Raw genomic sequence first — 12,119 nt, 5'->3', positions numbered from 1 at the left:
GTAACCTCATTCAGCCAAGCCTGGTGTTTACTTAAAACAGCCGTGGGGTTCCCTCCTTTCTGTGACGATAAAGTGCTAATTGTCGCTTATTTCTGTTTATCTTTTCATTCTTCCATGGCAGTTTTATTTCCTTTCATCCAATTAGTGGCTCGCTCATCTATTGCTAATCACACTGTGAGTAGTTAAGCCCTATCTCAAGGTCTTCCTGCATGCCCCACATTTAAGATATGTGTAGAAGGCAGGTTTTCTCCATTTGGAGCTTTAAGTGGTTAAAAAGAACATTGGATCCTTATTTATTTTTTATCTGAGGGGTGTATGTAGTCATCAGAGGATATATTGGGGGGCCCTCTCTTTCCACCTTGTGTGAGACAGTTATTTGATACTGTGTACATCAGACTAGACTAGTCCATGGGCTGTCTCCATCCTCCATCCATTCTTCTTTAGGAAGTAGTACTATGGGCACCTACTTCTGTACTCTGCTTCTCATTGGTCCTGAGGCTCGAACTCAGGTCCCCACATTTGTAAGACAACCACTTTATCCCCTGGGCCATCACCCTAGTCCTTGATTTTGTATTACTTAAGTGAGCAGCTTACAGTCACACTGAAAGGTAATACTGCAAAGAAAAAAACGTTCAAGGATAAAAATTTCCAAAAAGAATCGTGGAATTCTGTGTGCTTGGGGTAAAAGTCAAATATTTATGCTGCCAAGTGGTTACACACAGATAAAAAATGCATGAGGGGAAAAGTTCTTGGTTCAGTTTTTGGAAAGGGTGTGTGGGGGGCATTTGCAGAGTGGGTTTCAGATGAAATTGTGGGAGTTAACTGGGCTAGACACTCACTTTCCCACTTAGGAGGTCACCGTGGACCTCCTTCTCTAAGCCCAATGGACCTGTTATCCCACCTTGACCTCTGAACCCTGCATGGACCTGCTTACCAAATGTCTCTGCTTTTGCAGTCAGAACAGGAAAAAAATAGAAATATGTGAAACAGGCATGTTTCGAAATGTTTGTTAAAAATACCCATTACTTTAAATGGCATGGCTGTTATGCCTTTTTCTGTATTTGAAGTTCCTTGGATATTCACCTTGGTATTGATTCCAATCCTAACAGAGGCCTCTTGGGATTGGGTGAAACAAAAAGGAAAGATCGATATCTCATTGCTGTGAGAGACTGTTCTGTGGAGCAGAAGGCTGCAGGAATGCAGTCGGGCATAAATGTTCTGGGAGGTTCTAATGTAGAACATGGGAGGGAGGTGGGGTAAATGCCGGGGAACTGAGAGCGCCGGGGTTGGAAGGTAGGCTGCATGAGACTTCTTCTCAGGGATGGAGCTCGTCATGTCAAGGGGTGGGAGTTTGTGGTGTTGGGATCATTTAATTCACTGGGTGGCAAATAAATGCACATTGGTTCACGCATCAGCTGTGTGAATCACCCCGCCACCTTCATTCAAAGTATGAAAGGGCATCCATTGAGTTAACTCTTAATTTTTACAGTGAGATATCTCTTAATTTCATGGGCTTTTTTTTAAAAAAAAAAAAAAAACATGCATATTCATGCTAAAGACTATTTACTTCCTAACGAGCTAACAACATAACTGTGCGTTAGTCTAGACACAGTGTCCTGTCTAACAAAGGGTCTGCTTGCAAGCCTAAACCTGTTGCTAAAGCCCCAGCCTTGGCAGTGTGGTGCATACCTCGTCTTTAAGAAGGAGATGAGGCTGATTAGGAATATTTACACTTCTACAAGAAAGGCCCTTTAGTTTTGTGTTTTCCACCTCATCATCACCCCCACATCGCCTAACTGCCTGCTGGGTGAGCTGTCATAAATCAGCGCGTGTGGGCTATTCGCCAACAGTTTATATGCTGTTCCAAGATATATTGTTTCTGAGGAACTTCCACTCCAGACCCAGGCGGCTGCACACAGAGCTCAGAGGGCAGCAGATCTGCCCCATACCACCAGGGCTGCCTCTGAGATCTGAAACATCCTACCCTAAGTGCATCGCACACGGAGCACAGGTCAAGCACCCAACCTGCTTCCAGCCTCTGCATGTGAGCTCCCTTCCTGGGGACTTTCTCTGTTGGGGAGGATCCTGTTCTCCCCCATCTCTTTATAACATTATCATATGACTTTTAAAAGTTGACCTTCAGACTTACTATGAAGTGGATTTTTTACTTTTAAGAAGAAACAGTAACTCTGATGTTTCTAAACTTGAAAAATTAGTTAAATAGCCTATTAATAATCCTAGCAGCTATTATTTATTGAGTACCTACTTGAAGCATATCTTCTGTAATCCTCAGAATTGCCTTCTGGGGCACTTAAAATTAGCTCCACTTACAGCTAGCAGAACTGAAGTTTAGAGATAGCGACTCACCCCAGGGCACACAGCTGGCAGGCTGCAGAAGTAGGGCTGAAGCCTGGTTCTGACTCCAGGCCCACGTTTGCCTCCCCGTCAGGCCTAGGTTCTTGTTTGCTTTACTCAATGAACATGCCTCACACTTTTGATCATTTCTTCCATGGCTGCAGGGGTTTTCCCTCATTTATTTAGAAGTCCAGCTTTCAATTTGAAATAGCACAGACTTGTGTGTTTTTTGGTAGTTGGTGAGAAGGGTCACATATCAATATAGTTCAAAAATAGAATTACGAGGGCTTCCTTTTGGATTAAATGTGGGATATAAGAGATGGAGAGAGGCGTGGGCAAACCTTAAAATCCGGGGCCTGAATAGCTGGCCCGAAGTAGACAGAAAATTTTAGGAGAAGCAGGTTTGAATGTGTGCTTGTGTGTGTGCGTGTGTGTGTGTGCGTGTGTGTGTGTATTCTGGTGTGGTAGTGCTCTCTTCAATTCTTTTTGGACATGGTATGTTTGGACAAGTGCAGTCAGTAACAAGATAGTTACATATATCAGATTCAAGGTTACTAGCGAGGTCTCTGTTGAACTTGGTCTATTAATCCCCTTGCCTATCTGCAAACCCATGGAATTCATGAAGCATTAGGCCGAGCCCAGAGAGTTTCAGTATATCAGTTGATGCTCTTGCCTGCCACAGAGACTGACTGACTTTGGCATTAAAAAATATTTTTTTTGCATAGAGAAATTTTTTTTCAGTAAAACAGAATGTCAGAAGAAAGCATTCTGCAGGAACAAGACCTCTGCCTGTGGCCCCGGGAGCATGGGGCAAACCAACAGCTTAATGGGCTCCCAAGGACCTCCAAGCCTTAGGCCCTGGAGCTTACAAACATATAGGTCATATGGACAATGGAAAGAGATGTTGCAAAGGCATTGAAGATGGGAACACAGATGGGAAGAGGGACGGAAAGCGAGAGAGAGACTCTGTAACTAGCATAGCTATGATTCAGTGCCTGAAGCCTGTGGCCGCCACATGCCCTAATTGTCCTTTTACATAACCAGAATCTATGACCTGAGCCTTCCAGGGAACCACGGTCTCATTTCCCCCAGTATCTCCCCTCTGAGAGCAGAAAGGCTACCCATCTCTCTGCTGCACAGGAGGTGGAGGGAGCCAACAGGGTTCACTGTTACCATCTTGCAGTGGTCCTCTTGAGAGTCTCGGGCTCTTCCCAGCATCCTCTTAAGATTAATGGCTTTAGTCAGAACTCAAATAGAAGAGGAGGCATTAGATTGGCATCCCAGTTAGTCTATCCATGTTAATTCTTCCCGCCTGTAGGTTCCTTTCTACCTGGGGTTTTTCCTAATCACATCTAGACTTCTCCCATGGTGGTATCCACTGAAATCATACTTATTTCCGTAACTGCATGGCCTCATCTATAAGGCAGAGGTGCAGTCCTGGAGGGCTGAATGGGTAGGTGGTTGTCAAGACATGTCAGGTGGCATCTGCACTTCCCCAGCAGAAGGGGGATGAAGTGAAAGCAACACGCTGCACAGAAAATGACTGTTGACACAGAAAAACATCTTGGAAAGGCAAATGATGTTTTGAAAGCACCGAGGGTAAGTTATACGGAGAAATTTGAATAGATGATTATGGGTTTTATGTATCTGAGGAGAGAAAAAAATTGCATGTTTATTCTTCTGATTTACTGGATCCAAACAGTTAATTTACTGTCTTCTCCTGTCACAGTTGAAGACAGCTTTGTCTTATTAATGTAGTCTAAGTTGAAAACAGAAAGTTCTCTATGTTATCCTGGCTTAGATCTGTTTTCTTTCTTTCCTTTTATTTCTCAAGCTTTGAAATGTGAATCTGGATGCCATGCAGCATTTCCCTTACCCCCAGGAGGTAATTCATGCCAGCAGTTATCAGATTAGGAAGCAAAAACTTGGTGTGTACAGTGCCATTCTTTTGCTTAATTGCAGGTTTTGTGCTCAGATTGCATCCTGTCGTCTACCTGACAGGAATGTGTGAGCACAAGCATTCTTGCACATGTTTTTCTGGAAATGCGAAGTTTATAGATCGACTGTTTCAAAGCTCCAGTCGGCTTTGCGATAGATGGCTCGCCAGTAACGATCTGGACTGTGAAGTATGGGCAATAAACAGCATCCCAGGTGACTTACAAACAGCCTGCCTCATAATTGTCCAAGCTTAAATACTCAAGCATCCATTAACTTATTACCATTTTATTTCCGCTGTTCCAAGAAAGATCTGTTGAAATTAGCACTTGTGTTGGGAGCCACAACTCAGTACTCGCGTGAAGTAGATCTGGTTGTAATAATATTTTTATAGTTAACCGAGCTTTCAGAATAATGTGCTTTAAAACATTTTATATTATATTTTATGGGCATTTTGTGACTGTTTATAGTACATATCTATATGTGTGAAGTGAGCCTTACTTAGCATGAGTGAAACTGGCTAGAATGTGGGGGTTCCAGCCCAACTTCTGGTCTTGGGCAAGTTACTTTTCTCCCCTTTACTCCATTGTTTTGTGTTTTTAAAAAATTAGGAATGTGCAGGGAAGTATTTGAAACTTGACTTTGTGTACAGTGCTGATAGGAAAGCTGGTGTCCATGGCCAGGTCTACTGCCTCCCTTCCCTCAGCATCTCCATCCACCTCTCTTCTTCTCTCTTTCCCCCTCTCCCTCCCCATTACTCCTGCTCTTCCTCATCCTTGAGCCCATAGATACTTACTGAGTACCTATCTAATATCTAGCACCAGTGTGGTTGCTAAGCACCAAGAGGAAAACAAGGCATTCAAAGTGTTGTTATTGGTGAGGCCATGTTCCAGTGTGGGAACAACATGTAGGAACAGATGCTAAGAGGATGTGACCAAGGAGACATAACAGGGTACCAATCTAGGGATAGGACTCCTTTGAATTGAGTATTAATGTTTGGAGGGATTCCCTCAGTTGAAAATGTGCTTTCTTTGCAGGCATAAGGATCTGAGTTCAAGTCCCAGAATGTACATTAGAAAAGTAAAAAGAAGCATGGTGGTATGTGCTTATCATCCCTGTGCGGGGGATGCAGAGATAGGAAGATCCCTGGAGCTCGTGGGCTGGCCAGCCTAGCCTGCTTGGAGAGCTTCAGGCCAGTGAGAAACCCTGTCTCAAAGAGAAAAGTGGACAGGTTTTGAGGACCATCACCAAAGATCATCCTTTGGTCCCTACATACATGCAAGAACACTCATCCATCTGCATGTGTGCACATACACAGAAATAAATAAATTTCAGCCACGTTTGGGTTATAATTTGCATGTCATAAAGCGCACAGATTTTCAGTCCATCCGTGGGTAAATTTTTGCAACTGTGCCCATAGATGTAGTCTCCCCTCTCTCAGTGGAGAGAGCCCTGCATGCTTTTTCCTACAGCTCCTCTCCCCAACTAATCTAATTACCATAGATTGGTGATTGTTTCTTATTGTAGACTTCCATATAAATGGAATCATTGAATATGAAGTCCTTTGTGTCTGACTTCATTCATTCAACCTAATTTCTGTGATAGTCTCAATATGACATTTAATAATAATAATAATTAGCAATTTGGAGTTGCCAGGCAGTGTTTTAAGTGTTTTATTTATAATGACTCATTTAATCTTCACAGCAGCCAGTGAGTGGGGACTGCGATTATCCTGGATTTACTGGTGAGAAGAAAGGCAGACAGAGGCCAATAGCCAGGCAGCGCTGGCACTGTGGGATTGCAGAGTCACCCTTCCAGGCCATGCTGGCCTCTCAGGATGATGTCTGCGGCTGAGGAGCACCAGCCATGCTCAGACCCTAAGGATATATGTTCCAGGCAGAGGCCAAATTCAGGGAGTGGTTTGATGTGTTTGCTGGAGTGTCTATACTAGGTCAGTTGTAAGAAAGGAACAGGCAAAGGTAAAGAGGCCCCCATGAAGACAGCCTAGAAATAGGTAATAATTTTATTCTGTGTACAGTAGGAAGTCCTTGAAAGAGGAAGCCTCCTATTTTAGAAAAAAAAAATCATATAACATAAAAGTTAGTATTTTAATCATTTATTCATGTGTCTATATATGGTGTACACAGCATATACACATTTGATTATGTGTACATGTGTGAGGCTGCATGTGCAGCAGACACATGAGGATGGCATATTTCCTGCTCTCTCAGTCCCCCCTTTATTCCCTTGAGCCACGATCTCCCACTGAACATGGAGCTGGACTGACAGTCAGCAAGGCCTCAGCAATCCTCCTGTCTCTACATCATTGGCACTGAGGTTACAGCTGTTCCTATGGCCTTGCCCAGATTTCTTTTGTAGGTGCTAAGAACCTAAGATCCTCATTCATATACAGAAAGTGCTCTTAAACACCGAGGCACCTCCCCAACCTGTTGTAGCCATTTTCACTGCGGCTCAGTGGCATCAAGCGTGTTCACACTGTCACCCAGCCGTCACTCGCACCCACCTGTAGATGCTTCACTTTGTAAACACCGGAGTCTTGTGTTTGTTAGACATCAGCTCCCGCTCCTCAACACCGCCATCCTACCTCTCATCTCTACAAATGCGGAGTACTTTGTGATGACTTCAGATCCCAAGCAGTTATAAGAGCTGTGACCCATTTCTGCCAATGTTTATCTTTTTTTTTATTATTTAAAAATTTCCACTCTTCCCATCCCCCTCCCCCTTCAACTTCCCCCTCCCTCTCCAGTCCAAAGAGCAGTCAGGGTTCCCTGCCCTGCGGGAAGTCCAAGGTCCTCCCCGCTCTATCCAGGTCTAGGAAGGTGCGCATCCAAACAGACTAGGCTCCCACAATGCCAGTACATGCAGTAGATCAAAACCCAGTGCCATTGTCCTTGGCTTCTCAGTCAGCCCTCATTGTCAGCCACATTCAGAGAGTTCAGTTTGATCACATGCTCCATCAGTCCCAGTCCAGCTTGCTTTGGTGAGCTCCCATCAGATCAGCCCCATTGTCTCAGTGGGTGGGCACACCCCTTGCGGTCCTGACTTCCTTGTTCATGTTCTCCCTCCTTCTGGTCCTCATTTGGACCTTGGGAGCTCAGTCCAGTGCTCCAATGTGGGTCTCTGTCTCTATCTCCATCCATTGCCAGATGAAGAGTCTATGGTGATATGCAAGATATTCATCAGTATGGCTATAGAATATGATCATTTCAGGATTTCAGGCTCCCTCTCCTCAGCTGTCCAAGGATCTAGCTGGGGGCATCTCCATGGACACCTGCAAGCCCCTCTAGAGTCAAGTCTCTTGCCAACCCTAAGATGGCTCTCTTAAGATAGATACTTCCCTGCTCCCATATCCACCCTTACATGGGCACAGGAGACCACTTCCTACATATAACCTCAGTAGCACAGACAATAAGGATAACATTGAATAAATGGGACCTCCTAAAACTGAGACGCTTTTGTAAAGCAAAGGACACTGTCATTAAGACAAAAAGGCAACCTACTGACTGGGAGAAGATCTTCACCAACCCCGCAACATACAAAGGTCTGATTTCCAAAATATATAAAGAACTCAAGAAACTAGACCTTAAAATGCTAATTAACCCAGTTAAAAAATGGCGCACTGAACTAAACAGAGAATTCTCAACAAAAGAAGTTCAAATGGCCAAAAGACACTTAAGGTCATGCTCAACCTCCTTAGCAATCAGGGAAATGCAAATCAAAACAACTTTGAGATACCGTCTTACACCTGTCAGAATGACTAAAATCAAAAACACCAATGATAGCCTTTGCTGGAGAGGTTGTGGAGTAAGGGGTACACTCATCCATTGCTGGTGGGAATGCAAACTTGTACAACCACTTTGGATATCAGTGTGGCGGTTTCTCAGGAAATTCGGGATCAACCTACCCCAGGATCTAGCAATACCACTCTTGGGAATATACCCAAGAGATGCTCTATCATACTACAAAAGCATTTGTTCAACTATGTTCATAGCAGCATTATTTGCAATAGCCAGAACCTGGAAACAATCTAGATGCCCCTCAATGGAAGAATGGATAAAGAAAGTGTGGAATATGTACACATTAGAGTATTACTCAGCAGTAAAAAACAATGACATCTTGAATTTTGCATGCAAATGGATGGAAATAGAAAACACTATCCTGAGTGAGGTAACCCAGACCCAAAAAGATGAATATGGTATGTACTCACTCATAAGTGGATTCTAGCTGTAAATAAAGGACATTGAGTCTATAATTCGTGATCCTAGAGAAGCTAAATAAGAAGGTGAACCCAAAGAAAAACATATAGTTATCCTCCTGGATATTGGAAGGAGACAAGATTGCCAGGCAAAAATTGAAACTTGGGGATGGGGGTAGGGGGGTAAGGGGATATGGGGAGAAAAAAGTGAGAAGGGGAGATGGGGAAAGCAATGTTTTTCTCTTACAAAGCAAGTACGGCATCATAGCCAGGATACTTGCACAGGTCCAGTCCGCCCATGGACTGGAATGTGAATGAAACCCCATGCACATAGTCTTTTGGACTTGACTTTTGTCACTCAGCAGATTCTATGCTTCATCGGGGTTGTCACCATGTGAACGGTTGGTTTGCTATTGTTGTGTGTGAGTACTGTGTGGAGGTGCCAACGTTTGTATGGTCACTGCTCTGTTGAAAGATGGTTGGGTTGTCTTCACAATGGGGCCATGATGCATGTAGCTACTGTGAATATTCTTGCATGGGTTTTTCTGCGAGTGTAAGACTTGCATTTTCTGGGACAGACACGCAGGTGCTAGTGGCATGCTCCATTTTTGGTTTTGTTTTCTGAGGTGATATCAGTAACTTTTCCAAAGTGACTGTCCCATTTCATGTTGACAGCAGTAATAAGCGCAGAGTTTCTCTGCTTCCTTTCTGGCACGCACTGTTGTTGCCATTTTATGGTTTGCTTTGCCCATCCTGATAGATGCCTAATGATATCTTATTGGTGTTTTTTCTCCCCTCATTGAGTTTTTAATTTTCATCTCCCTCAGTGGTGAATGATATCGAACATCCCTTCATGTGGCTAATTAAAAAAAAAAAAAAGATCCAAACTCCTTGCACTGCAAAATGTTTTCATTTGTCTTAAAAGTCAAATGAAGGAGTGAAAAAACAGAGTCTATACTGCTGAGCTGAGAGAGATTGTTCTGGTAGATCTGAGACAAACACTCAGATTAAACACAGAGATACAACTAGAGATACCGTGTAAGGGAGATTATCAAAGATACAGAGCACAGAGTACTCAGTCGACACCTAGGAAATTCCAGAACAGTGTGTGTGTGTGTGTGTGTGTGTGTGTGTGTGTGTGTGTGAGAGAGAGAGAGAGAGAGAGAGAGAGAGAGAGAGGGGGGGGTGATATTGGGAGAAATCACTACTGTAATAGCTCCCCAAATGAATACTCTCCAGAGACAGGAAGTCAAATAAACTTCAAGAGGGACAGATACTTGTTTCAAGCCTGGGCACACTGTGGGTTAGCTGCAGAACTTCAAGGCAAAGGTCTTGAAAGCAGCCACATTTTGAATCGAGCCACTATGTAGAAGCCAAACTGCCAGTGGTAATGGAGGAGACAATGTCTGTTGCCTCCAGGGGTCCAAGTGACTCCATGATGCCATAGCATCATACACAGATGCTACAGCCAGGCAAGTTAGCCTTCAAAGGCAAAGAGGGATGGGAGGCCAAAGGTCACTGCTGCTTCATAGAGCTGCACAGCAGCTAAGCAGCCTTCAAAGGTGAGGGCGACACAGGAGGTCTTAAGAAATGACCTTGCCCAAAGACTTCAGATTGAGTTTGAGGGTGGATGCTGAATCTTGAAGGAAAGATACAGCCTCAGAAATGTCAGTCTTTACTTCAGTATTTTCTCTGAGTTAGAAAATGGTTAATATTAAAAATACGTATGTAAAAAATACAGTGGGGATAGCAAGTAAAGATAGCTTTGTGGTCCTTTTACTGTGATTGTCTCAGAGAGCAACAAGTATTCACAGTGGGCATGACAAGGCAAGGGACTTGGTTGTTTTGTTTTGAAGTAATGTGATACATGTGTGCTGTGATGTATGTGGGCACACACATACAGGTGTGCTCACAAGGCCAGTGTGGGTGCTGGGTGCCCTGCTCTGTCACTCTCTGCATTATTCTTGTGACGGGGTCTCACTGAACTTGGAGCTCGTTGGGTTTTGTGTATATGTGTGTGTGTGTGTGATGTGTGTGTGTTGTTTTGTCCCCCCCCCCCCCAGGCCAGTGATCCTCCTGTCTCCAACCTCTATAGTCCTGGGCTTGTGTGCAGTCGCACCTGCATTTTTGCCTAGTTTCTGGGGATTAGAACTCAGGGCCTCATGCGTGTGCTCTTGCCTCTTAGTTGCCTCCCCAGACCAGGGATTTTTCTTTAAGGTGAGGAATCCCAGAGGCTTTCTGCATGACCATAAAAATTGTCAGCTGACAAGGGATGGAATGAAGATGTGGACTGTATTGTTCTCACCCAGCCTGCCTCCAGAGGTCTGTGCTTTAGAACCCTACTGCATGGTGAGAGGTGGCTGAGATGACCCCGAAGATTGCTATTCTCTTACAAACCGCCAGGCAGTGTGACAGCGGGTTACCTCGTAAACAGATTGTGGGCTCTACCTCCTAGCAGATACATTCTCAAATGTGAGGTCCCTCTCATCCCAAGATGCATAAGGGATAATGGAGGATGCTGGTGTCTCCTTGTGGTGAGGCCCCTGAGCTGCTGATGTGGCAGGTCACATTCAGGGCGCCATCCCTGAGCAGACCGATCAGCATGGGGAGGGGCGCTCTTCAATGACTTGGTTCCATTTGAGTTGGCAATGTAGTGTTTAACTTTAATGACAAGAGTTTAATATTCTATGTAGCGATTTTTCATTTGAAATAAAATGCCACTTCATTTTACGGGAGCAGATCTAGTGACAATAATGCATTTCTTTACAAATATTAGCCTATTATACATCTTAAGTCAGTTGCACATAATTGCATTTCACCAACTCCACATAATACTTTAATTAAAACTAGGATAATTAAAATACAGTTTTAATGAGCAATAAATTCTACAGTTGCCAAGCCTGGAATGTATTAGTTGAATCGCACCTTTCTCTCTTTGAGCTCTTAAATTTGTGTCTGCATTATGTTTTGACATGCCGGCAATCATAAGCAGGAGGCCTTTTTAGGTGCATATAATAGTATGTCCTAGGGAAATAATGCTTCCTTATGGCTGTCTTATATTGTATATACTCCTTACATATCACTGGTTATTTATGCTAACTCTAATCCCTCGAGGCAAGGAAGAGGTTCCCTTTGTCTTTGAAGACCCAACATCTTAGCACGGTCATACTAAGTGGTGAACATTCGTTTCACGAACAAGTATCTTTTGAGTGAATGAAAACTGTAGCAGGTGGCTCATTCTAGGGAGGTGGACTGTGGAGGGGCTAGTGTTCACTCTCACCCTGACAGAGTCTAGACTCTTCTTGGAGATGGGCCTCTGGGCATATGTTAATTGATATGGGAAGAAATATCTTAATTATGGGAGACACAGTTCCTTGAGTAGGGCATCCTGACCTGTGTAAAGTAGGGGAAGCGAGCTGACCATGCATTTTCTTTCTCTGCATCTTGACTGTGGATGTGCTCAGCTTGCTTCCCCAAATCTTGTCACAGTGACTTCTACACTGGGGTGTCCTGCAACCCAAACAGTGAACCAAAGCAAACCTTCATTCCCTTAGGCTCTTGTTGGGACATTTTCCACAGCAAGAAGTAAAGAAACTAAGGCAGACTGGGACAC

The 12,119-nt window shown here is 43.9% G+C and overlaps 1 protein-coding gene across 1 annotated transcript in view; it reads left to right on the top strand.

Annotated features, from left to right (window-relative positions):
* Positions 1–12,119, top strand: part of Sdk1 (sidekick cell adhesion molecule 1) — a 975,668-nt gene that overhangs the window by 380,490 nt on the left and 583,059 nt on the right. The window lies entirely within an intron of this gene.

Source organism: Chionomys nivalis, chromosome 3, assembly GCF_950005125.1.
Source record: "Chionomys nivalis chromosome 3, mChiNiv1.1, whole genome shotgun sequence".
In the NCBI taxonomy this organism is placed as follows: domain Eukaryota; kingdom Metazoa; phylum Chordata; class Mammalia; order Rodentia; family Cricetidae; genus Chionomys; species Chionomys nivalis.
This window is presented reverse-complemented; position numbering and strand designations above follow the sequence as displayed.